General features: G+C 43.0%; 1 long non-coding RNA gene across 2 annotated transcripts in view; it reads left to right on the top strand.

Moving 5' to 3' along the window:
* The window catches only part of LOC130283058 (uncharacterized), a 57,898-nt gene extending 32,299 nt beyond the window's left edge, over window positions 1-25,599 (top strand). For both annotated transcript variants that reach the window (XR_008846599.1, XR_008846598.1), the window contains exon 3: window positions 25,164-25,599. This is a non-coding gene — a long non-coding RNA (uncharacterized LOC130283058). The remainder of the gene's footprint in view (window positions 1-25,163) is intronic.
* Window positions 25,600-26,338: the final 739 nt, after the last annotated feature.

Here is a 26,338-nt window from a genome sequence, read left to right on the forward strand (position 1 = left end):
AACATATGTGGAATGCAGCATGCGTAAATACTGAATACGTAAAAAAAAAAAATTTCCAAAGTCCAAAATAGCGATTTTTTGGGTCAATTTCTATACCATACAAAATTGAATTAAAAGCGATCATAAAGTCTGATCAAAACAAAAATGGTACAGATAAAAACTTCAGATCACAGCACAAAAAAATTAGCCCTAATACCGCCTCATATGCGGAAAAAAAAAAAGTTATAGGGGTCAGAAGGACATTTTTAAACGTATTAATTTTCCTGCATGTAGTTATGATTTTTTCAAGAAGTATGACAAAATCAAACCTATATAAGTAGGGTATCATCTTAATCATATGGACCTACAGAATAAAGATAAGGTGTCATTTTTGACCGAAATATTTACTGCGTGGAAATGGAAGCCCCCTTAATTTACAAAATGGTGTTTTTTCTTCAATTTTGTCACACAAGGTTTTTTTTCTTTGTTTCGCCGTAGATTTTTGGGTGAAATGACTGATGTCATTACAAAAAATGAAAATGCTGAGTTCTTAAGGGGTTATTGTATCTGTCCTAGATCAGTTGACTTCCTGTGAACTACAGGATGTCATCAACATTTTGATCAGATCTCTTGTGGCAGCTAATAGACTCTCTCCCCACCCAGCTCCATCTGTATACTGCTGCTGCTATATTACCATGGCAGTATTTTCCAAGCAGTATGCCTCCACCTATTTGGCAGTCCAGGTATGGTGGGAGTTGTAGTTTTGCAATAGCTGGCACACTGTTTGGAAAACACTGTGCTATGGAATCAGGTAATATCATAGCCATACACCTCCCCTCCCTGCTTTATCTGTATACTGCTGCTGTATCACTGTGGGATATGGATATATAGTAGTTATACTCCTTGCCAGAAGCTATATTCACATGTTGCATTTTTTGGAGTCGGTGGTGGATCGCCCTGGACCGTCTGGAAGGAGGAGGAGGAGCGGAGGCGGTATCAGCTGATTCCGCACACTTTCTCTAATTGGCTTCAGGCTTTTGCCATTCTGGCGAGTGTTGTGGGGGAGAAGGCGCCTGAGAACTGCTCGGCTCTGTTTTGTTATTTGGATTCGGTGGGTGAGGCTTACAGGGTGTATGTGGGTAATGCTTGGCTCCGTTATGACGAGCAGTTCTGTCAGAGGAAGGCTGTGCGCCCAGCCTTGCGCTGGGGCCATAAGGACATAAGTCTTTGGATGCGCCTCATGTCTGGTTCTAGGTCAGGGGGCAGGCAGTCCGCGCCAAGGCTCCGGGCGGTCGGCGGGAGGGGGAAAAGGGTGCTGCTGGCAGTTCAATGAGGGGCAGTGTAGATTTGGAGCGGAGTGCCGCTTTAAACATGAGCTGTGGGGGCACTCACGGTTTGTCATGCTGCTTCCGCCGGGGCAAGTGAAAAGGGGCTGGAGAGGCTGACCAGAAGAGGAGCGATGCCGGTGAGGTTAGCAGAGATGCTGCTGTTCCTCGCACGGTACCCAAATAGGTGGGCTGCGGAGTTGCTTGGAGAGGGGTTTTCGTTGGGTTTTAGGATTTGTGTGGGGTGTGGAAGGGTGTGGGGGTGCGCAATTTGGCTACGGCAATGACGCACCCGGAGGTTATGGTAGAAAAAGCTGTTATGGCAGGTGGCGCTAGACCGTATGGCAGGGCCGTTTGCTTTGCTGCCTTTGCATGACTTGTGTCTATTCCCCTTGGGGTTGGTCCTGAAGAAGGACCTTAACAAGTTCCGCCTCATCCACCATCTCTCCCACCCGGGGGATCGTCGGTGACCGATGGAATTGACCCGGAGCTTTGTGCGGTGTCGTACACCTCGTTCGATGAGGCGTTAGGTTGGGTGTGGAAATATGGTCAGGGGCCCTGTTGGCCAAGACCGATATTGAAGCAGCATTTCTGTTGTTGCCGGTACATCCGGATAGTTTCCATCTCCTGGGTTGTAGTTGCGGGGGGGGGGGGGGGGGGTTGTGGATTTATGTCTCTGAATGGGTTGTTCAATTTCGTGTGCTTATTTTGAGAGTTTTAGCACGTTTTTGGAAAGGGTGGTGAGGTCCGAGGCTCAGGTTGCGTTGATGCTCCACTATCCTAGATGATTTTTTGTTTTTGGGGCCGGGTGGTTCAGCGTTATGTGGTATATTGTTGCAGACAATGGAGAGGATGGCCCGTTTGTTTGGGATCCCATTGGCGCCCGATAAGACTGAGGGTCCGGCTACCGAGATCAAGTTTCTGGGGATTGTGATAGATACTGTAGCCTTGGAGTGCCAGCAACCCTCTGACAAGTTGTCGGAACTGCAGGCGGCGGTGGCTTCGGCTGTTCGTAAGTTGCAGTTGCAGGATTTGCAGTCTCTGTTGGGTCGTTTGAATTTTGCATGTCGCACCATGCCTATGGGGCTGGTGTTCTGTTGGAGGTTGGCGGCTGTCACCTCGGGCGTTCGGTGGCCTCACCATTACGCGCGGTTGTCGGCGGTTGTGAGGGCTGACTTTGTGGTGTGGCAGTCCTTTTTGGAGCATTACAACGGGCGGGCGGTGGTCATGGCAGGGTTGGTGTCCAGTTGTGATTTGGAGCTGTATACGGATGCAACTGGCAGTGGGGGTTTCCGGGCATACTGGCAGGGTCGGTGGTGTGCGGGTGTTTGGTCGGCTGTCACGCCCCCTCCCATAGACTTGCATTGAGGGGTTGGGGTGTGATGTCACATGGGGGCGGAGTCGTGACGTCACGATCTTCCGTCCCCGTGGTCAGGATGGTATTAGCCTCAGGGCCTCCAGCGGTTCCAGAAACCATTACAGGTTGGTGCAGCATGGTAGAATGCGGAGGTCCCCAGCGGCGGGACCCCCGTGATCAGACATCTTATCCCCTATCCTTTGGATAAGATGTCTAGGGGCAGAGTACCCCTTTAAACTCTTGCTGGAAGTTCCTCTACAAACACAGCTGCAGTGTCCCACTATATTGTTTCCTTCCAACTTTGAGTTGTTGAAATACATAACTCCAACACGAGTGCAGTTTCCAAGTACAGCCTCTGCTGCCAGAGAAGTCTGTTCTTTCATTTGATATGCTGTATTTTCAGTGTCAATAGGGCATGAAAGGTCAGGGGCTCAAGTGGTGATCCAGTACAGAATCACGTGTTCTTCTGTACTCCAGCCCATCCTGTGTGGCAGATGCTGCTTCAGTGTCTGTCTTGGGCCCTCTCTCTTTGAGACTCTCTATGATCTACAGAATTATGCAAAGGTATGCAATAGTTAATGTATTTGTATTTTCTATGCACTTGTTACTTTAATAATCCTGTTATCATGGACCTTGTTGTTAGGGCATGCAGAGGTGAACATGTGACTTATCTGCCATATGGGAAGGCTCTAAATTGTCCCTTTATATACTGTGGCTAGAGTTTAGCGTTCGGTCTAGTGCATGCTGAGATACAGTTTGGTGAGGAGTAAAGTCTGTCTGTGAGGTGATCCTGAAGGAGGCCTTAGGCCTAGTCTACCAACCACGCATCTACTACCAGTTAACACCACTACCCAGGTGAAAGTCAAAGCCTTGCGGTAAGCCTAAAGTCTTGGGGATATAATTCAAGTCAAATCTAGCAAGTTAGTCAAGTCCAAGTCACTAAAGTCTAACGTGGGCTGCACATAAGTCAAGCCAATCATATACAGCATAATCAACTATAGGTCCCAGCAAGCCGATAAGCTTCCATAAGTTTGCCCTGAAACTCCTTCACGCTAATCTGAGCTATAAAAGATTGTACCATCTTTTCAACCTCAGTAAAGCAAGCCGGTTAACTGTAACCTTGCGTCGGAGTAATTATTTGCCCCGTGCATGGCACAGGTGAAGCTGACCTACCTCGGGTGGTGTATAGGTCAACCACGCCCTGGCGTCACGAAAAAGTTTAATGCACAAATTGCCCTCAACGACGCCACATTTATGTGTGTACATCCCTGTGTGGTACCTGTGAGGATGATGAGTGTAGTAGTCCAGGGTAGCTGATAGTAGTAGTCCCTTAGAAAAAGTCTATTGTGATGTCATGGATTGCTTTGTGGCTGGCTAGCCCTGTTGATCCCCTGTGATCTGTGTTAGAAATAACACCCACTAGACATGGCAGGAGCACAGCTCCTGAGTCCAGATCATCACTATATAGCACCTTCCTATGACACTATAAAAAAGAGATGTTCTTCCCTAAAATCATTGCTTTTGTGTGTGTGTAATAATCCGTATGAACACAGCAGTCACTGTAGTCTTCTGTTGGTTGCGTTTGGTATGGCAGCTCAAACCCATTTTGTTCTTATTTTGGGAAATCCATTTAATGGGAGGGACCCCTTTTTTCTATGTAACCCTTCCCTAGTTAAGATGATTTTAGGCATTCAAGAAAGTGGAGGGTTTAATTCATGTCTTTGATGTGTGGTGTGTTCAATGTGTTCGCCTACTGTGGATTTTCGTTACCCAAAGGCCAGTTGGCAACCACTAAACAAAAGTTCCCATCCTCCAAATAACTGGGCGAACCTGTTGTACCCATAGCACTAAAGCAACTTCTCTAGATCAGACTTGTAGATTCTGTGTCTCTTGTCTTGATAATTTATTCTCTCCAGAAAAGTATGAATATAAAGTATAGAGCATGGTAACGAAGTGTTGTTACTAGACTTTCTCCATTGTATCCACTAAAAGCTTCTTGTCGTAAATCACATAAGACTCTTGCTCATTGGAATCTAAAAATATCTCGGCTTTTGTGTGTTCTATCTTTATATAGGGGCTCAAATGCTTAGTAGATCTTTCCAAGGTTTTTGATCATTTCCCAGTTTCCAAGCTTTGCAGGTTATATAGAAGTATAATGGATTTCACAATTATATATAGAGCACACGGGGTGCGTTGTGCTATTACACCGCAGGTAGGTTACATTAAAAAAAAATTACCTTTATAGAACATTTCCAATCACTTCTGTTTGCTGCCGGTTGGTTTCTCAAAAATCCTTGAATCTGTGTAAAATAGATGTATATTATGGCTTTGAAAATGATATAATTGCATTGTCCCTGCTCATTGGTTGGGTTGGGATGGTGGTTTAAGCTGTTTTTCTCTGTGTTTTATGCTTTTGTACTGTCTAGTGCTTCATTGTTATTAGGGATGAGCAAATCGAATCTGACTAATCCAAATTTGTTCCGAATTTCAGGAAAAATTTGATTCGCAACGAATGCGAATATTGTCACAATTCTATCCCGCAAATCGCTTCATTAAACTCCATTTAGTGTGGTCCAGGCTGCAGGGCATCTAAAATGGCAGATCCACATGTGAGGACATGGGGCAAGGAATCCTGGGAAGGCAGGAAATAGGGTAGGCTTGGGTACCCTGAATCACATGCAGCCTATCAGCAGCCAGTCACCCCTGTGATGTCACAGCCCTATATAATCAGCAGCCATATTGCGGCCAGTCACTTCAGCCTTTCACTGCAGAGAGATTGATAGGGACAGACAGCGCTGTGTGTTGCACAGAAAAGCTTTTTCCAGCAGCGATTCACCTAGTCAAGTCACTAGTCAAGTCAGAGTTCTGTTGCACAGAGAGAGGGACAGAAAACAGTGTGTTTTGCACAGAAAAGTAGGGATGAGCGAATCGAAGCTGACGAACCCGAATTCCTTACGAATTTCATGAAATATTCGATTTGACTATCAGCATTCATTGACCCCTGTGATGTCACAGCCCTATATAATCGGCAGCCATTTTGCTGCTGCTCATTTCATCCTTGCACTCAGAGAGAGAGGACGGACTGCGTGAGTGTGAATTGCTTATACCATAGCGTACCACTGGCAACTGCTAGTCACATCAGCATTGCGGACAGACAGGAGTGCAGTGCTTTGGTGTTCTCACTGAGAAGGATCTTACAATATATAAACCTCCTATTCATGTTATTGAGCATTTCATCAGAGAGGGGCAGATAGATTTTCGTTGCCTCATACAAATCAACAAGCTGCCTAAACTTTATGAACCATCTCATCACCTATAGCACTGCAAAAAAAAAGTGAAAAAAAAGTTAACAAAGGTCATTTAACCCCTTCCCTAATAAAAGTTTGAATCACCGCCCTTTTCCCATAAAAAAAAAAACTGTGTAAATAAAAATAAACATAAGTGGTATCGCCACGTCCGGAAATGTCCGAACTATAAAAATTTATCGTTAATTAAACCGCACGGTCAATGGCGTACGCGCAAAAAAATGCCAAAATCCAAAATAACATCTTTTTATATCATGAAAAAAATTAATAAAAAGCGATCAAAAAGTCTGATCAATACAAAAATGGTACCAATAAAAACTTCAGAACGCGGCACAAAAAATTAGTCCTCATAGCGGCCAATACGCGGGAAAATAAAAAAGTTATAGGGGTTAGAAGATGAGAATTTTTATTCTTAAATTTTTCTGCATGTAGTTATGATTTTTTTTCCAAAGTACCACAATATCCAACCTATATAAGTAGGGTATCATTTTAACCGTATGGACCTACAGAATAAAGATAAGGTGTTATTTTTTCCGAAAAATGCACCGCGTAGAAACGGAAGCCCACAAAATTTACTAAATGACATTTTTTCTTCAATTTTGTTGCACAATGAATTTTTTTTCCGTTCCGCCATGGATTTTTGGGTAAAATGACTAATGTCACTACAAAGTAGAATTGGTGGCGCAAAAAATAAGCCATCATTTGGAATTTTATGTGCAAAATTGAAAGCGTTATGATTTTTAGAAGGTGATGAGGAAAAAATGTAAGTGCAAAAACGGAAAAACCCTGCGTCCTTAAGGGGTTAATGGAGCAAGCTTTGTATAACATGATTATATCTCTGCAGAGTAAACATTTATAATCTGTTTTATTTTCCCTCAGGGGAGGAACTGTAGTGGGGCTAGAGGTTAATACTACAAATTACTCATAATAGTCAGGGGCTTATCAGAGACCTATGGGCCATCATAATAAGGGATTGAAAACACTAGTGATAAAGGGGAACCTGCACTGTAAAAATGACTTAGTCGCAGATGGGTGCTCTGCTCTTCAGGTTCAGATTCCATAACCGTCCATAAACATCAAATGCAAAAAAGTGGCACTCCAAAGGTGGCAAAAAAAAAGTGTTCTTTTATTCACCCATCAAGTACAAAAAATGCGACGTTTCAGCCTCACCATGAGGCCTTTCTCAAGCCTTGAGAAAGGCCTGAATTGTCGCATTTTTTCTACTTGATGGGTGAATAAAAGAACACTCTTTTTTGCCACTAGAGATGAGCGAACTTACAGTAAATTCGATTCGTCACGAACTTCTCGGCTCGGCAGTTGATGACTTTTCCTGCATAAATTACCGTATTTACTGGGGTATACCACGCACCGGCCTATAACACGCACCCTCATTTTACCAAGGCTATTTGGGTAAAAAAAGTTTTTTACCCAAATATCCATGGTAAAATGAGGGTGCGCGTGTACACCCTGATACACCCCCAGGAAAGGCAGGGGGAGAGAGGCCGTCGCTGCCCGCTTCTCTGCCCCTGCCTTTCCTGGGGTCTAGAGCCCTGCTGCCGCCGCTTCTCTCCTGCTGGCTATCTGCGCCGCTGCCCGTTCTCTCCCCCTGACTATCGGTGCCGGCGCCGATAGCCAGGGGGAGAGAAGTGGCGCCGACAGCCAGGGGGAGAGAAGGGGCAGCGGCACCCATTGCCGGCGCCATTTCCCCGTTGCCTCCCCCCATCCCCGGTTGCATAATTACCTGTTGTTGGGGTCAGGTCCGCGCTGCTTCAGGCCTCCGGCGTGCGTCCCCTGCGTCGTTGCTATGCACGGCGCGGCGCACTGACGTCATGCGCCGCGCCGTGCAGCGCATAGCAACGACGCAGGGGACGCACGCCGGAGGCCTGAAGCAGCGCGGACCCGACCCCGACAACAGGTAATTATGCAACCGGGGATGGGGGGAGACAACAGGGCAGCGGCGCCGGCAATGGGTGCCGCTGCCCCTTCTCTCCCCCTGGCTGTCGGCGCCGCTGCCCCATTGCCGGCGCCGCTTCTCTCCCCCTGGCTATCGGTGCCGGCACCGATAGTCAGGGGGAAAGAACGGGCAGCGGCGCCGATAGCCAGGGGGAGAGAAGGGCCGGCAGCCGGGCTCTAGACCCCAGGGCAGGCAGGGGCAGAGAAGCCGGCAGAGCTGGCTGTCTCTGCACCTGCAAAGCCGCTGCAGTTCATTGATTTAAAGCGCCCGCTTTAAATCATTGAACTGCAGCGGCTTATCGGCGTATAACACGCAGGTAGACTTTAGGCTAAAAATTTTAGCCTAAAAAGTGCGTGTTATACGCCGATAAATACGATAGTTCAGCTTTCCGGTGCTCCGGTGGGCTGGAAAAGGTGGATACAGTCCTAGGAGACTCTTTCCTAGGAATGTATCCAACTTTTCCAGCCCACCGGAGCACCTGAAGGCTGAATTAATTTACGCAGGAAAAGTCATCAACTGCCGAGCCGAGAAGTTCGCGACGAATCAAATTTACTGTAAGTTCGCTCATCTCTATTTGCCACCTCTGGAGTGCAGCTTTTTTGCTTTTAATAATTAGGGATTGGGTTTCTCCTGATTTTTCTTGACTCCAAAAACTACACTTCTGGCTGGATAATGTTTTTCAGGTTTTCACAGCTTCTTTTAGTGGTTTTAGTGGTTAGTAAATAATAAAATGTTATTACAATTACAATTCATAAAGTGCATTATTACATATCATTTGTCATTATTAAAGATCCATATATCCGCACAGCATTGATGCAATATTCCCTTTCATACAAAGGAGATAATGATTTGCCTTCCTTAAAAATCCATTCCATATTATGCAATTCTGAAGCATCATCGGCTGCATAGTTTGTTATCCCAAGTTTATTGTTGTGTAAAGAACTCCACAGAACGCAAGATAAATGTGTGTTATTATTTTGTACTGAACTGAGGGAAAGTAATTTAGTTTCATTATTTGCAGCAGAAATGAGATGCATTCACATTATTGGGCAAGAGTATGAATTCACTCGCATCTCAATTATCTTATTGATGTCAATTTAACATGAAAGCCTTTCGGATTGGAGACACATAATGGATTGGCTTCTGTTAAAGATACAAAGAATCTGTGTTTGGAGACTAAATATAATTTAGAAAAACTTGATGAAAGTGTTTAAAGGGGTTCTCCGAGGCTTAGCTTTTGTTTTCCCCCATTGCTATTTTGAAAAATTAAAAAGCTTTATAAAGTACTTATGCAGAAGCCTGCTACAAAATGTGTTTTGTGGTTGGTTAAGTGAAGATCATGATGTCAGAATTACATGACTAGGGGATATTATAGCTGCAGGTACCTTTTTAACCAACCACTTACACCATTACTTACTCCTCCCCCCCCCCCAATACCTCCCTTTTCCTTAAGGAAGACAAGACACAGTGTTGGTACAAAAAGGCCACAGCAGCCCACTTTATTAAATAACCAATTAAAACATTGTAAACATAACCGTTGTATGAACATCATACATATAAACACAACCAACAACAACTTATAACTTATTCCTAGCGCAGGAGAAGAACCTGAAGCCACCGTTGTTGAACCAAAATTGGGTGGGGCTTCACTTATTCCTAGACGTAGCTCACCTGCCCAGGAGTACCATTTGTGAAGCCCACAAAACTTCCTCTGCCCATGACCACCTGGAACCGCTCCCAGTCCACCTCCACACTCCATCCAATACGGTCATCATGCCGTCCAATGGTGCCTCCAGATCCCTCACTTGACCCCGCTGCTGCGACAACTCAACCGAAAAAAGAAAAAAGGGCGGGCGGGCACTTTCTTCTGGCCACGCGCCGACTGTCGACTCTCCACCTAGACCTGGCCTTTTAACCCCTCTCCTGACTCCTCCCCTTGCCCTGCCCTTAACCCCCATCCATTAATCCCTTCTTAGCATAATCCCCACCTGTCATGTGCCCCTCCGGTCCTATACTATCCCCTACAGGGCCTCCTTCTTGGTCGAATGTGAATACAGTGATCCCTAAACTTACAGTGGCCTCTGGTTACAATATTTTCCACATACAGTGGTCTTTTCTGGACAATTGTAACTTGAACCCAAACTTAACATACAATTCTACAGACACTCCAGAACTGCGAAACGTGTCAATAGCTGGAAGATCTGACAAACGAGAATGGGCATTCACTGGTAAAGCACCTGTATTACTGAAGTGCATGCACTGACTGGTGTCTGTTAGCTCTTTTTACAGTACAGGGAGGTATTACATGTTCTGTACTACTCTTTACCTGTGCCAGGGTTATCTTCTCCTTTGGACACCAGATAAGGGCGGCTCCATTTAACTTTTTTGGGACACTGTGTATACTGTACAGGACTGAAGAAACTCCTGTCCTCTACATAGACAGTGATTTACAGCTTCCATCAGATCTTTATTACTTTTAAACGTAAGGACTTGCTGTATCTGTATGAGTTATCTTCTTATTTTTACTTAAAGGAGTACTCCACCCCTAGACATCTTATCCCCTATCCTGTCAGTCTACATCCCGGCATCCCAGTAATCCTCTGCATGGAGCAAACTCCATTCTGTTCCGGGTTACAAGTGACCACGGCCATCACGCCCCCTCTCAAAGACATTAATGGAGGGGGGCATGAGGACCACAACCCTCCAAAGCCTAGCAAGGTGGACATTCTAAACATAAATGATTAGAACACCAGGTTGCCGGGCCAAGATCAAGGGGGGTCCCAGACATGTTATCCCCTATCCTTTGGATTTTAAACTTTGGTAAAGGAAAACCGTCATCAATGTCACTAGCACAACCTGTTGGAATAGGCTTGTAATGCGGGTAACACTGAATTAAATGGTACTTACTCTGCCAGATCCGTAACTCTGTTCCACCGTTATGTTTCTTATTCAGTTGCAGGCTTGGAGCATGGGCAGAGCTTGATGACATCATGGCTGATTCTTGCTCCCTGAAGTATCCTGCATCCACGCTGCTCAGAAGCTCGCAGCTCCTCCCTGATTGGCTAAGGCCGCATACAACTCCCTCCACTCTCATCATTGAAAGGAGTACATTAATCTTCTGAACACTGGTGAAATGAGAAAGCAACAGCTGTGATGTCAGCGTGCTCCTGAAGCTCTGCCTGTGCCCCAATCCTGCAATGGAATAAGAACGGCCGAAGTGACGGATCTGGTGAGGGTGAGTATCATTATAATCAGTGTCTCCTGCACTACATATTTGTGACTATTTTCTTCTATCTTTTTATGTGATAACACTGAAGAAATTACCCTCTGCTACAATGTAAAGTAGTGAGTGCACAGCCTGAATAACAGTGTTTAGAGGGGTACTCCACCCTAGACATTTTATCCCCTATCCTTTGGATAGATGTCTGGTCTTGCAGACCCCCGAGTCATCACTGCATGGAGCTAAGTTTTCTCCGTGCATGAGGACTCATGATACAGGGGCCAGAGTATCGTGATGTCATGGCTCCGCCCCCTCATGACGTCAAGCTCTGTCCCCTCAATGCAAGCCTATGGGAGGGGGCGTGGTGGCCATGCACTGCAGCACAAAGGAGTATGCACGGAACCAGGCTAGTCAGAAACTGACTAAACCCAATGGCTTTAATATTGACCGAACTGGAGCAAGGTAAGTACTTCATTATCTTATGCAGCAAGTCATTCTTGGGATAACTATGAACAAAAAAAAATTACATTTATAACTTAAAATACATTATAGCTTGTGCGTATATGCAGATTACAATCTAGTTCAGATGTAAGGAGTAGCATTACAGTAAGAAAGCAGAACGGACACAATGAAGATGTCAGAATAAAAGAAAAGACCGTTCATATTATTTCAGACACCTCATTGAGACCATTTGGTGACAGAGTGCTCAATTTGTACATCTAAATACAGTAACTTTCAATAACTTTAAATGTAATTGTAAGATCCTCTTATAGAAAATCTATTGGAATGATACTGATTGGGCTCACCGCAGAACAATGCCTTGATAGACCATGTTACATAAATGTGCTTTTTATGTTCTTCCTATGTTTATTACGCCTTGTATGTAGTGCTTGTGTGGTTGGACTCACATATTGCGGTGAGAAGCAGCATTGAATCAAATAAATGACATATCTAGACTGGCAGTAAGATGGTGTTCAATATTGAACATTTCTTCAGTGCTGCATGATGTGAATGAATCAGCACCATGTGTTATTTCTTTACAGCACTTACATCTTTCTTTGTGACATTTGTAACTTCCTGTTTTCAAAAGTTTACCAAAAATGTTGCATTGCAATTTTTTGCTGCATTGTTGTTTTATTTGGCTAGAAGCTAGCATGCTTTTCGAGGTGGATGCTCTCCTCTATGTTAATCTTGGTTGCTTCAGAAGACTGCTTTGTAAAAAGGCATCTTGTTGAAAAATATGCCAGTTGCTCTGAAGAATGATCCTAAAAAAATATTTTTTCTTAAAACTATAGATATATACCTGGGGTCTAAAGTTCACTCAGAACTACAGTTCTGAGAAAATTGATTTTCTAAGTATCTCACACAATGCAACCACATTCATTACCTCTACCTCAGGGGCATAGCTTGAAACCACAAGGCCCCGGTGCAAAAAATTGCTTTGTTAAACCTCCCCTTCCCCCAACCCCCTTATGGCCGCAATAGATGCCTCCACTTCAGAAAACAATCCCAGACACTTAGAGAATGGTTTCAAAAGAAGAACTATCCGGAAAAAGTTCTTAATCATGCATATAACTGTGTTAAAAGAAAACAAACGGAGCCAAGTGGATTGCCCCAAAACCAACAAGAGAATTGACAACAGGTCCATTTAGGACAGGGCCATGTTCTCTGCCAAGTATATCAGTATTTTTAGAATTTAATCATCGGCTTATAGGCCCACTTTGTCAGTCCTGGCCCAATCTGGATATCATTAGTGATGGAATCATTCTGTCGAAGGGCCAGAGGCTCAATTACCAATGCAAATAACAACAGTAACAGTGGACTACCTTGCCTTGTCTGCACATACAAATCAAAAAAGGTTGATTAAAATTTGTGGAACAACACATTTGCCCAAGGAGTCTGATAGAGTATCACCACCCACTGGAGAAAAATCAGACCTAAGCCAATTTTAAGAAGGACCCATGGTAGATAATTACACTCCATGGAATCAAACACCTTGGCAGTATCGAGACAGGTCAAGGCCCACTCCTGATGCTAGACAAGGCTCAGTTGTACCAGCACCTAAGTATGCCTAAAATTGTCAGAGGATGAGTGTCCTGGCATAAAGCCCACATGGTACCTGTGCATCACCCCTAAAATTACTTTATTCAAGCGGGTTGCCATAATCTTAGCAAATATTTTGTAATCTACATTGAGCAGGGAAATTGGTCTGTATGACCCATATTCCTCTGGTGCCCCCCTTCACCCGGCTTAAGAAGGACCATGAAAGTGGCATCATAAAAAGAGTAGGGCAGTCTATCAATGCACAAGGCTTTAGCATAGGTCTTGGTTGGACCAATCTTGGGTACTTCTTATACACCTTAGCAGGTATCCTGTCAAGACCAGGTGATTTCAGCTCCAATAACTCCAGAGATTCCAGCAGTAAAGTTGAACAGGAGACATCTTCTAAACCTAAGGCAGTAACAGATCAGTATACTGAGATTGGCTACAGTAAAGCATGGTATAAAAAGCTTGAAACTGCTCTGCAATCTCAACCACAAACAAAAGAACATTGTTCACACTTGAGCGGATACTCAACACAGTCGGGGACCTTTTCTGCTACTGAACTAGGTGAGCTAAGAGCTTGAGACTGGTTCTCCAACTCAAAATACATTTGCTTAGTAAAAATCAAGGCGCTGGGCTTTTTCCTGCAAGTGAGGTAAATACTATGTCCCCGCACCAAGCTACTCCAGCATCCTCACCTCAGAGGGCTCAGCTACATAGGCCGCCTCAAGAGAGCGACACTTATCAGAGAACTTAACCTACTGCCTAAACATAGATCTCTCAACCAAGAAGATGGTGGAAACGTTATCACCAATTTAATAACAAATTACGGATGATAAATATTATTTAGAACCCCTACATTCTTTAACAAGGTGGTCTCCCGAAGCAATGGAGGTTAACAAACAGGAAAGCACCTGCATTTTTGGTAACTCAAAAGAAAAAATAGTCCAGTGCAACGCCAATGTGGCCAAAACGTTCTTGTCTTTTTGCATCTATTAAAACAGGTGCGTTACAGGTAATACACAAAAAGTCATGGTCAGCTTAGTGCGTTTGGTGGTTGCCTAGTTTATCAAAAGCCACATTTTTGCCAATGCTCTGAAAAAAGGAAGTTGTAAATGTCACAAACAAAGATGTCTGTGTTGTAAAGAAATAACACATGGTGCTGATTCATTCACATCACATACAGTGGGGATCAAAAGTTTGGGCACCCCAGGTAAAAATTTGTATTAATGTGCATAAAGAAGCCAAGGAAAGATGGAAAAATCTCCAAAAGGCATCAAATTACAGATTAGACATTTTTATAATATGTCAACAAAAGTTAGATTTTATTTCCATCATTTACACTTTCAAAATAACAGAAAACAAAAAATTGGCGTCTGCAAACGTTTGGGCACCCTGCAGAGTTAATATCTTGTACTGCCCCCTTTGGCAAGTATCACTGCTTGTAAACTCTTTTTGTAGCCAGCCAAGAGTCTTTCAATTCTTGTTTTAGGTATCTTTACCCATTCTTCCTTACAAAAGTCTTCCAGTTCTTTGAGATTTCTGGGCTGTCTGTCATGCACTGCTCTTTTAAGATCTATCCATAGATTTTCAATTATGTTGAGGTCAGGAGATTGTGAAGGCCATGGCAAAACCTTCAGTTTACGCCTCTTGATGTAATCCCCCGTGGATTTCGAGGATCATTATCCATTTGTAGAAGCCATCCTCTCTTTAACTTCAGCTTTTTCACAGATGGCATCAAGTTAGCATCCAAAATTTGCTGAAATTTTATTGAATCCATTTTTCCTTCTACCCGTGAGATGTTCCCTGTGCCACTGGCTGCAATACAACCCCAAAGCATGATTGATCCACCCCCATGCTTAACAGTTGGACAGAGGTTCTTTTCATTAAATTCTGTTCTCCTTCTTCTCCAAACGTACCTTTGCTCATTGCGACCAGAAAGTTGAATTTTAACCTCATCGGTCCACTGAACTTGTTTCCAAAATGCATCAGGCTTGTCTATATGTTCATTTGCAAAGTTCCAAATGCTGATTTTTGTGGTGAGGACGTAGAAGAGGTTTTCTTCGGATGACTCTTCCATGAATACCATATTTGTACTAGTATCTCTTTATAGTGGAATAGTGTACCACAACTCCAGTGTCTGCCAGATCTTTCTGGAGGGATTGTGCAGTCAAACGTGGGTTTTGAATAGTTTTTCTCACAATCCTGCTAGCTGATCTGTCTGATATTTTTCTTTGGTCTTCCAGATCTTACTTTATATTCCACTGTTCCTGATGACTGCTATTTCTTAATTACATTCCGAACAGAGGATATTGACATCTGAAAATGTTTTGCTATCTTCTAATTGTCTTGTCCACAATTGTGAGCGTCAACTATTTTCAGTTTCAGATTTCTAGACAACTGCTTAAAAGAACCCATGGTGCTGATTGTCGGGGCAAGGTCAGATGAGTCTGGGCATTTAAAACCTTTGAGATTGACATCACCTGGTCTTCCCAGATGATGATTTAGAACAATCCATGGCACTGGCAGGTCTCATCTTTGCAAAGGGGGCAGTGCATGCTATAAATTCTGCAGGGTGCCCAAACTTTTGCAGACGACATTTTTTTTTTGTTTTCTGTTATTTTGAAAGTGTAAATTATGGAAATAAAATCTAACTTTTGTGCTAGAAGAAGATGGCAGCACTAACCAGGTAGGTTACAGGAAATCTTTTTATTTTAAAGTGCAGACACAAGACATCTTGGTGCGGCCGGACACGGACGTCAAACAAGCGTTCACAGGTGACAGCTGTTGCGCGTGCGTGGAGCACGCTTCATCAGACCTAGCCATTCACCTGCTGGACGCACACCTATGTACTCAACAGGCATGACGTCAAACAGGGGTGGGCTTATAAGATAAAATAACACACAAGTGCAGTGACATGTTAAAAACAAGAAAAATAGACCTTGTTTTATGTTAACCCTTTTAATGCCATGAAAGACTAGACTATTCGGATCGTTGTTATGTGCTTCGTTGAGATGACTAATCAAACGTGGAGTACCTTTTTTGGATCGGAGGGAGTAAATGTGCTTGCGAAACCTAATATTCATGGGTCTCTTCGTGCTTCCTATATAAAAGTATCCACATTTACAGGTGATCGCATAGACAACCCAAGGGGTGCGACACGTAATGAGATCATGGAGCACTACTTTACACCCACCGATCCAAAAAACTTTTCCAGGTAAAAGAAATGAACACCAACGGCATGTAGCACACTTAAAACTCCCTTTTGGTCCTATATCGGTAAGCCAGTTTGTACCTTTTTTCTTTTTTGAAAGGAAAGAACTACAAGTGAGGGTATCTTTTACGTTTTTACACCTTCTAAAGGCTATCATAGGTTTGGGAGGAACTATTTTATTTAGATCGGGATCATTTTTGATCAGAAACCAGTTTTTAAAGATTGCATTTTTCACTACATCATCAAGAGGACTAAATTTAAAGGAAAATGAAAACATATTTTCTTTGGTTGTGGATTTTTTTATGTTTCTTCCTGTTGCTACACAGAAGAGTGGCTCTATCTTGATTTAAAGCTTGTGTTAGAGCTTGATCCAGAATAGATTCTGGATAATTTCTAGCCAACAATCTCTCCTTCAAGTCACCAGCTTGTATCAGAAAACCATCCACCGAACTATTGATATGTCGCAAACGTAAAAATTGGCCATAGGGAACTGCACATTTAACATGTTCAGGGTGGTAGCTGGCGAAGTGAATGAGAGAATTGCAGGCTGTAGGTTTTCTAAAGCCTGACGTCACTACACTCCCATTGTCCAACTGCACTAGAACATCCAAGAACTCTAGTTTTTTTCATCAGTTTTAGATGTAAACCTTAAATTCATATTATTGGTGGTATTGAGGTGGGAGACAAAATCTGTAAAGGACGATGAGGTGCCATCCCAGGCTATGAAGACATAGTCTACAAACCTGAGATAGCACCTCATCGACCTGAGGAAGGGGTTGTTATCACTGAAGACAAATAGCTTTTCAAAAGCCGCCACGTATAGGTTGGCAAAAGTGCATGCCACGGGGGTGCCCATGGCCACCCCCCTGATTTGTTTGAACCATACATTATCAAACTGAAAAGCATTATTTTGCAATACTAGTAATAAACCATTGCATACAAAATTTATGAAATTTTCACTGCGCCCTGTTTGTAAAAGTATGTCCCTAACCATATCCACTCCAAGTTCCTGCAGAATGCTGGTGTATAATGACTCTATGTCTATTGAGCCGAGGATGCCTTTTTCTGGCCAATACAGATCATCTAGGCACTCTAAGAATTGATTGGTGTCTTTCACCAGCGATGGCATTTCCTGCAGAAGGGGTTTAAGGAGCCAGTCCAGATACTTGGACAATGGCTCCGTAAGAACCACACCCCAGACGGGATAAGCTTTTCTGGGGATAAGGGATAAGCTTTTCTGCTTTATTCCTAGACAACACCCCCTTTTCTACATAGCAATGCAGGAAACTTTGTAAACGGGACTTAATTTTAGGGGTAGGATTTTCTGTCAGTCTCATGTAGGTTTTTTCATCGCCCAGTTCACGCCTAGCCTCAGCTATATAATAATCAGTACTCATAATGACGGTGTTACCACCCTTGTCGGATTTTTTAATGACAATGTCATGCCTGTTTTAAAGTGTCAAGTGCGCGGCGTTCGCCCATAGTGAGATCTTTTGGAGTCACTAGAGATTTAATGTCTTCCAGTACCTTAATATGGAACAAATCCAAGTTGCTACCTAGAGATACAGCAGAGCAAAAGGAGGATTTGACTCCGCCCAAAAATTCCTGCATCTCCAGGGTTTCAAATGGTGGGGCATCTGTATCATCACTTAATAAATCGATAAGATTATCGAGACACTCTAGGTCTTTTGCTGGAGCTTCACTCAAGGTACTGAAACCTTAGGGTCCTATGGTGACTGGTGTGTCACCCTTAGATCTTATTGCAACCGTATCTTTATTAGAGAACATTTTTCTCAAATTAAGCTTCCTCATTGACTTGAATAGATCAATCTCAAAGTCCACCATGTTAAAGTCCTCAGTGACACAAAAATTTAACCCCTTCCCAAGGAGAGAGAGGGTGTCTACATCAAAGGTAAGGTCGGTCAAATTAATGATCTCACACCCTTCTAAGTCCTCATTCACTTGTTCCACGACACCTTCTTGCGTTCTTGCCTTCTTTTTGTTTAAGTCCTCTTTTTTTGTTGTTAATGTTCCTCCTCCCATAGCCCCTTCTCGTCCGTCTCCTAAAGGGTGGTTAGATCTATTACCACTAGACAAGGAAGTTAGATCACTCTCGATAGGAGGTTTGTTGGTAGTAACAACCTTGGAAGAATCTTCATCACCACTTGATTCTGAATCAGTAGTACCATAATCTGTGTAACGTTTCTTTTTTCCTTTTCTCCACTTAGGGCGCTGCCGCTTGTTGTTGCGAAAAGAAAAAACTTTATTCAGATCATAATCAGTCTTATCTCTGATAAACTTGTCTTTTTTCTGGTCTTTTATTACTGATTGCAAAGTCACGATCTTTATCTCTAGTTTTTTTGTAAAAATTGCTAATGTTTCCTCTGTCATCCTAGTGCGTAGTTCTGTTTTTGTTTTCAGTAGTTCTTCGACTAGTACATTGTATTCCAATTAATTTCTTTTCAGGAGTAGCCGTAACATACTCATAGAGTAGGCTTGATGAACTTCTTGCCATTCATTAAGAAACACGGGATTATTTGTGAATTGAGAGGGCTCTTTAAAATTACGAAGACCTCTATGTGCTCGTTCACACTCACTATATGATCTTAAAGATTTAACAGTCCAAAAACTGCATGTCTCTTTTTCTGCAAGCGTCATGACCTTATGCTCCAGTGTTTTGATACTTAAAACTTGCAGCACATCCTTGGTATTGCACTGTGCAAAGAACGAGTTGGCGTCCGCTCGTCCGACACTTATTGCACAATCCGGTATATCTTGGATACTGTTAGATGAATCATCCGATTCCATGTCTTGTCTTTTGATGGTGTGTGTCTACAACTGGCTCGTGCTCTGATCTATAGAAAGAAGTCACAGTCCAACAGTGCTAGAAAAGATACAGTGATCGGCACTGAGCCAAAGGCACACAAAGCAAACACCTGCGAGATAATTCGCATGCACAAGACTAACAAAACAGTTCCTATTCAGAGATTTCAGGGAGCAACCATAGCGGGGTGCTAAACCAGGTCAGAGAAATAGCTGATAAGATTCGTGCTAGAAGAAGATGGCAGCACTCACCAGGTAGGTTGCAGGAAATCTTTTTATTTTAAAGTGCAGACACAAGACATCTTGGTGCAGCCGGACACGGACGCCAAACAAACGTTCACAGGTGACAGCTGTTGCGCGTGCGTGGAGCACGCTTAATGAGACCTAGCCACCCACCTGCCGGACGCACACCTATGTACTCAACTGGCATGACGTCAAGCAGGGGTGGGCTTATAAGAAAAAATCCTACCCCTAAAATTAAGTCCCGTTTACAAAGTTTCCTGCGTTGCTATGTAGAAAAGGGGGTGTTGTCTAGGAATAAAGCAGAAAAGCTTATCCCTCCATTTCCTAGTTACCCGCGATGGTATTTCCTGCCGAAGGTCCATAAGACCCTGGTCTCCCCCCTGGGATGACCCATCGTCTCGGGGTGTGGTTCCATTACGGAGCCATTGTCCAAGTATCTGGATTGGCTCCTTAGACCCCTTCTGCAGGAAATGCCATCGCTGGTGAAAGACACCAATCAATTCTTAGAGTGCCTAGATGATCTGTTTTGGCCAGAAAAAGGCATCCTGGGCTCAATAGACATAGAGTCATCATACACCAGTATTCCGCAGGAACTTGGAGTGGATATGGTTAGGGACATACTTTTACACACAGTGCATAGTGAAAATCTCATCAATTTTGTATGCAATGGTTTATTACTAGTATTGCAAAATAATGCTTTTCAGTTTGATAATGTATGGCTCAAACAAATCGGGGGTGTGGCCATGGGCACCCCCGTGGCATGCACTTTTGCCAACCTATACGTGGTGGCTTTTGAAAAGCTATTTGTCTTCAGTAATAACAACCCCTTCCTCAGGTCGATGAGGTGCTTTTCCAGGTTTGTAGACGATGTCTTCATAGCCTGGGATGGCACCTCATTGTCCTTTACAGATTTCGTCTCCCACCTCAATACCACCAATAATATGAATTTAAGGTTTACATCTAAAACTGATGAAAAAAAGCTAGAGTTCTTGGATGTTCTAGTGCAGTTGGACAATGGGAGTGTAGTGACGTCAGGCTTTAGAAAACCTACAGCCTGCAATTCTCTCCTTCACTTCGCCAGCTACCACCCTGAACATGTTAAACGCGCAGTTCCCTATGGCCAATTTTTGAGTTTGCGACATATCAATAGTTCGGTGGATGGTTTTCTGATACAAGCTGGCGAATTGAAGGAGATATTGTTGGCTAGAAATGATCCAGAATCTATTCTGGATCAAGCTCTAACACGAGCTTTAAATCAAGGTGGAGCCACTCTTCTGCGTAGCAACAAGAAGAAACATAAAAATCAACAACCAAAGAAAATATGTTTTCGTTTTCCTTTAAATTTAGTCCTCTTGCTGATGTAGTGAAAAATGCAATCTTTAAAAACTGGTTTCTGATCAAAAATGATCCCGATCTAAATAAAATAGTTCCTCCCAAACCTATGATAGCCTTTAGAAGGTGTAAAAACTTAAAAGATACCCTCACTTGTAGTTCTTTCCTTTCAAAAAAGAAAAAAAGGTACAAACTGGCTTACCACTATATAGGACCAAAAGGGAGTTTTAAGTGTGCTACATGCCGTTGGTGTTCATTTCTTTTACCTGGAAAAGTCTTTTGGATCGACGGGTGTAAAGTAGTGCTCCACGATCTCATTACGTGTCGCATCCCTTGGGTTGTCTATGCGATCACCTGTAAATGTGGGTACTTCTATATAGGAAGCACGAAGAGACCCATGAATATTAGGTTTCGCGAGCACATTTACTCCCTCCAATCCAAAAATGGTACTCCACGTTTGATTAGTCATCTCAACGAAGCACATAACAACGATCTGAATAGTCTAGTCTTTCATGGCATTGAAAGGGTTAACATAAAAGAAGGTCAAGATAGACATAGAGCCCTTCTTAAAGTTGAAGCACGTTGGATTCTAAGAACAGGCGCGAGGGGAAACTTAGGTTTAAATGATCGACTCGACTATAGTGTATTCCTGTGATATGTTATGTATTTTTCTTGTTTTTAACATGTCACTGCACTTGTGTGTTATTTTCTCTTATAAGCCCACCCCTGCTTGACGTCATGCCTGTTGAGTACATAGGTGTGCGTCCAGCAGGTGGGTGGCTAGGTCTGATGAAACGTGCTCCACGCACGCGCAACAGCTGTCAACTGTCACCGTTTGTTTGGCGACCGTGTCCGGCCTCACCAAGATGTCTTGTGTCTGCACTTTAAAATAAAAAGAAGATTTCCTGCAACCTACCTGGTGAGTGCTGCCATCTTCTTCTAGCACGAATCTTATCAGCTATTTCTCTGACCTGGTTTAGCACCCGCTATGGTTGCTCCCGGCAATCTCTGAATAGGAACTGTTTTGTTAGTCTTGTGCATGCGAATTATCTCGCAGGTGTTTGCGTCTGTGTGCTTTTGGCTCAGTGCCGATCACTGTATCTTTTCTAGCAAAATCTAACTTTTGTTGACATATTATAAGAATGTCTAATCTGTAATTTGATGCCTTTTGGAGATTTTTCCATCTTTCCTTGGCTTCTTTATGCACATTAATACAAATTTTTACCTGGGGTGCCCAAACTTTTGATCCCCACTGTAGCACTGGGGAAACATTCAATATTAAAAATGATCTTACTGCCAGTCTAGCTATGTCATTTATTTGATTCAATGCTGCTGCTCACTGCAATATGTGACTTGATCCACGCAAGCACTAGTGTTGAGCGGCATAGGCCATATTCGAATTCGCGAATATTCGCGAATATATGGACGAATATTCGTCATATATTCGCGAATATTCGCATATTCGTTTTATCCTCGTTTTATTTTCGCGTATGCGAAAATACGTGCATGCGAAAATTAGCACATGTGGAAATTCGCATATGCGAAATTTAGCATATGCTAATTTTCGCATATGCGAAGTTTCGCACGCCAGTCTGACACAGTAGTATTACAGCCTTCTTTAGGCTGGGTTCACACTACGTTTTTCAACTACGGTTCCCGCATACGGTTTCTATCAAAAACCGTATGGAAAAAAAAACGGATGGAACAGTATGGGGGAAAAAGTAAACCGTATGGGTTTTTAAACAGTATACTGTTTTTAAAAGTGCATACAGTTCCGTCAGTTTTTACAGAAAAAAAACCCATACGTTTTTGAAATTTTTGTCCATTTTTAATGGGAGGGGTCTTGGGTGGGGACTTTAGTATTCAAATGCGCATGTGCAAAGTAAAAACGTATACGTGTTTCCCGTATGGAACAGTATACATGTGCGTTTCCCATTGACGTCCATGTTAAAAAAAAACGTATGCGGTTGCAGTACGGTTTTTAAACCGGAGTCAAAACTGTGGTTGACCACGATTTTGTCTCCGGTTTAAAAACCGTACTGCAACCGCATAAGTTTTTTTAACATGGACGTCAATGGGAAACGCACATGTATACGGTTCCATACGGGAAAACGTATACGTTTCTACTTTGCACATGCGCATTTGAATCCTAAAGTCCCCACCCAAGACCCCTCCCATAAAAAATGGACAAAATTTTCAAAAACGTATGGGTTTTTTTCTACAAAAACGGACGGAACAGTATGCACTTTTAAAAACAGTATACTGTTTAAAAACCCATACGGTTTACTTTTTCCCATACTGTTCCATCCGTTTTTTCCCCATACGGTTTTTGATAGAAAACGTATGCGGGAACTGTAGTTGAAAAACGTAGTGTGAACCCAGCCTTACACCACACAAGCTGGAAGCAGAGAGGGGTGATCACTGTGATGTGTACTGTGAAGAAAAAAAAAACAAAAAAAAAAAAAAAAAACGAATATTCGTAATTACGAATATATAGCGCTATATTCGCGAAATTCGCGAATTCGCGAATATGCGATATTCGCGAATAATATTCGAATTGCGAATATTCGCGAGCAACACTAGCAAGCACTACATAGAAGGCGTAATAAACATAGGAGGAACTTAAAAAGCACTTTGATGTAACATGGTCTATCAAGGTATTATTCTGCTGCACACCCAGATAGTTCAAGCCCAATCAGTATCATTCCAGTGGATTGTGTATCAGGGGAATTTACACATAGATGTATTGGTTTTCCTGTATTGACTATTTTTATGTACTGTATAATGTATGTTTTTAATTATTTAGTATTTATGTTTTATGTGACCCCCTGGCTATTACATTATGTTGTCATTTATATTCATATGGACATTGTAACATCCATTACGGCCCCCCAGTCTGTGTTTTAACCACTCCATTTTTTTGATATACCTGTAATTATTACAATAATCGGCCTCATTTACTAAGAGTGTTGGGTTTTTACTAGTGTGAAATTTTGTTTCAGACTTGTAGGATTCCTTTCTATTTACTATGGGGATTCACAAATTTGCAAGACGGGAACATTTTTTGCAAGACGGGAACATGTCTCAGACAGTCTCACACTATGCACCAAAATTACCTGGAAAAACCCAACAAAAACTAGTGGGTTTGAGCTTAGTAAATGAGGGCCAATGTGTGGGCAATTAGTTTTAGATCTGCTCCGGTTCAGTCACATGTTCAAGTTACCTGGAACTTTTTTTTTTGTCTAAATGTGGAGCATACAGCATCTTAAAAAGAACTGGAAGGATTAATTTTGTTTTAATAAAAGTAATTTACATATCTGTTTAACTTTCTGGCATCAATCAATAAAAAAAAAAATAGTTTTCCAGCGGCGAACCCCTTTAAGGTTCCCATACATGTTAGTCTTTGTAACACTCACGTTTCAGAAGACGGGAACCCCCGTGGATGTGGATCCGCTGGACCTGTGTGGCAGATGACTCAGTCTGTACCAGGGAGTGGAGTCTAAGGTGCCGCTGGTTTTTACCAGAGCCCGCCGCAAAGCGGGATGGACTTGCTGCGGCAGCCGGCACCCAGGTCGCTACCCTTGGCACGGCTCGACCATACAGGAGCCTGAGGAGATGCGAGGCACAGGTGGAATAAGACAGCTCGTAGTCAAGATAGCAGAAGGTCAGGGCAGGCGGCACAGTAGTATAGTCAGGAACGTAGCAAATGGTCAGTAGGCAGGCGGCAAGGAGCAAGGTCAGGTCACGGAGCAAAGGATCAGATACACGGCAAGGCAATAACAGGAATGCTTTCTCACAGGCTAAAGGCAACAAAGATCTGGCAGGTAAGTGAGGAGGGTTGAGGAATTTATCAATGAGCCACATGTGAATTACACTAATGAGCGCACTGACCCTTTATATCTAAAAGCTCTGGCGTGCATGCGCCCTAGGGGACGGGGACACACGCCGGAGCAGAGAGACAGAGGCGGGGGCAGGAGAAGCACCAGGTGAGTGACAGACTGGGGCTCGTATGCGGGCGCGTCCCATGATGTGAGTCCCAGCCCAGCGGACAGCAGCAGGTAACAGGACCATGTGCTCACAGCCAGCAAGTGTGGCCAGAGCGCATAACGTAACAGTCTTGTTTTACATACAACTTAGTAAAACGGGGAATGGGGGTGTTATAACAGAAAAAGAGGGGGAGGGGGGGCCCATACATGTTATAGAAAAGTTAGACAAACCTTCCCTATTAGATGACGTCGAAGGAGAAAATTCAACTGCCCGGTGGTATTGTTCTTTGAAATACAGGATGTGTCTTGCCGCAATCTTGCTCCACTCCCTGCAAGATATATCCATCCACCTTCACCTGTTTTTTTTATTTTTTTTCAACAGGATGCCTCTTTAGGAAATATTCTAGCAGACTTCACTAATCCCTGCAGCAGAGAAAAGGTATACCAATGTATATGAACTTGATGGAGTCCAAAAAGACACACTGTTCGCAGTGAGTGCACGGTTTAACTTAAATGCAAAACTCAATGTGTAAGTAACCTAACGCTGTTAGGTTAGTACTGCTCTATTATGCCCTTCATGCTGCTGTTACTGTTTCTGTGTGTGTGAGTTAAAAACTGTTAGCAGAACCTCCACATATGTGTGTACGGTATATGGGAAACATCATATAGGCTGGTCTACATCCAATGGCTGGGGGGGAGGGGAAACCGACAATTAAAGATGGAGCCTTCAGAGGTAAAAACTGCTGATAAATGCAAATACTACTTACAGTGGGTCAAAAAAAAGTATTTAGTCAGCTACCAATTGTGCAAGTTCTCCCACTTAAAAAGATGAGAGAGGCCTGTAATTTTCATCATAGGTATACCTCAACTATGAGAGAAATCATGAGAAAAAAAAAATCCATAAATTTACATTGTCTGATTTAAAAAAATTTTTTTTTGCAAATGATGGTGGAAAATAAGTATTTAGTCAATAACAAAAGTTCATCTCAATACTTTGTTATATACCCTTTGTTGGCAATAACAGATGTCAAACGTTTTCTGTAAGTCTTCACAAGGTTTTCAGACACTGTTGCTGGTATTTTGGCCCATTCCTCCATGCAGATCTGCTCTAGAGTAGTGATGTTTTGGGGCTGTCGCTGGGCAACACAGACTTTCAACTTCCTCCAAATGTTTTCTATGGGGTTGAGATCTGGAGACTGGCTAGGCCACTCCGGGACCTTTAAATGCTTCTTACGAAGCCACTCCTTCGTTGCCTGGGCGGTGTGTTTTGGATCATTGTCATGCTGAAAGACCCAGTCACGTTTTATCTTCAATGCCTCGGCTGATGGAAGGATGTTTTCACTCATAATCTCACGATACATGGCCCCATTCATTCTTTCCTTTACACGTATCAGTCATCCTGGTCCCTTAGCAGAAGAACAGCCCCAAAGCATGATGTTTCCACCCCCATGCTTCACAGCAGATATGGTGTTCTTTGGATGCACCTCAGCATTCTTTCTTCTCCAAACATGACGAGTTACCAAAAAAAGATACCAAAAAGTTCTCCCAATACTCTTC

This window comes from Hyla sarda, chromosome 7 (genome assembly GCF_029499605.1).
Source record: "Hyla sarda isolate aHylSar1 chromosome 7, aHylSar1.hap1, whole genome shotgun sequence".
Lineage (NCBI taxonomy): Eukaryota > Metazoa > Chordata > Amphibia > Anura > Hylidae > Hyla > Hyla sarda.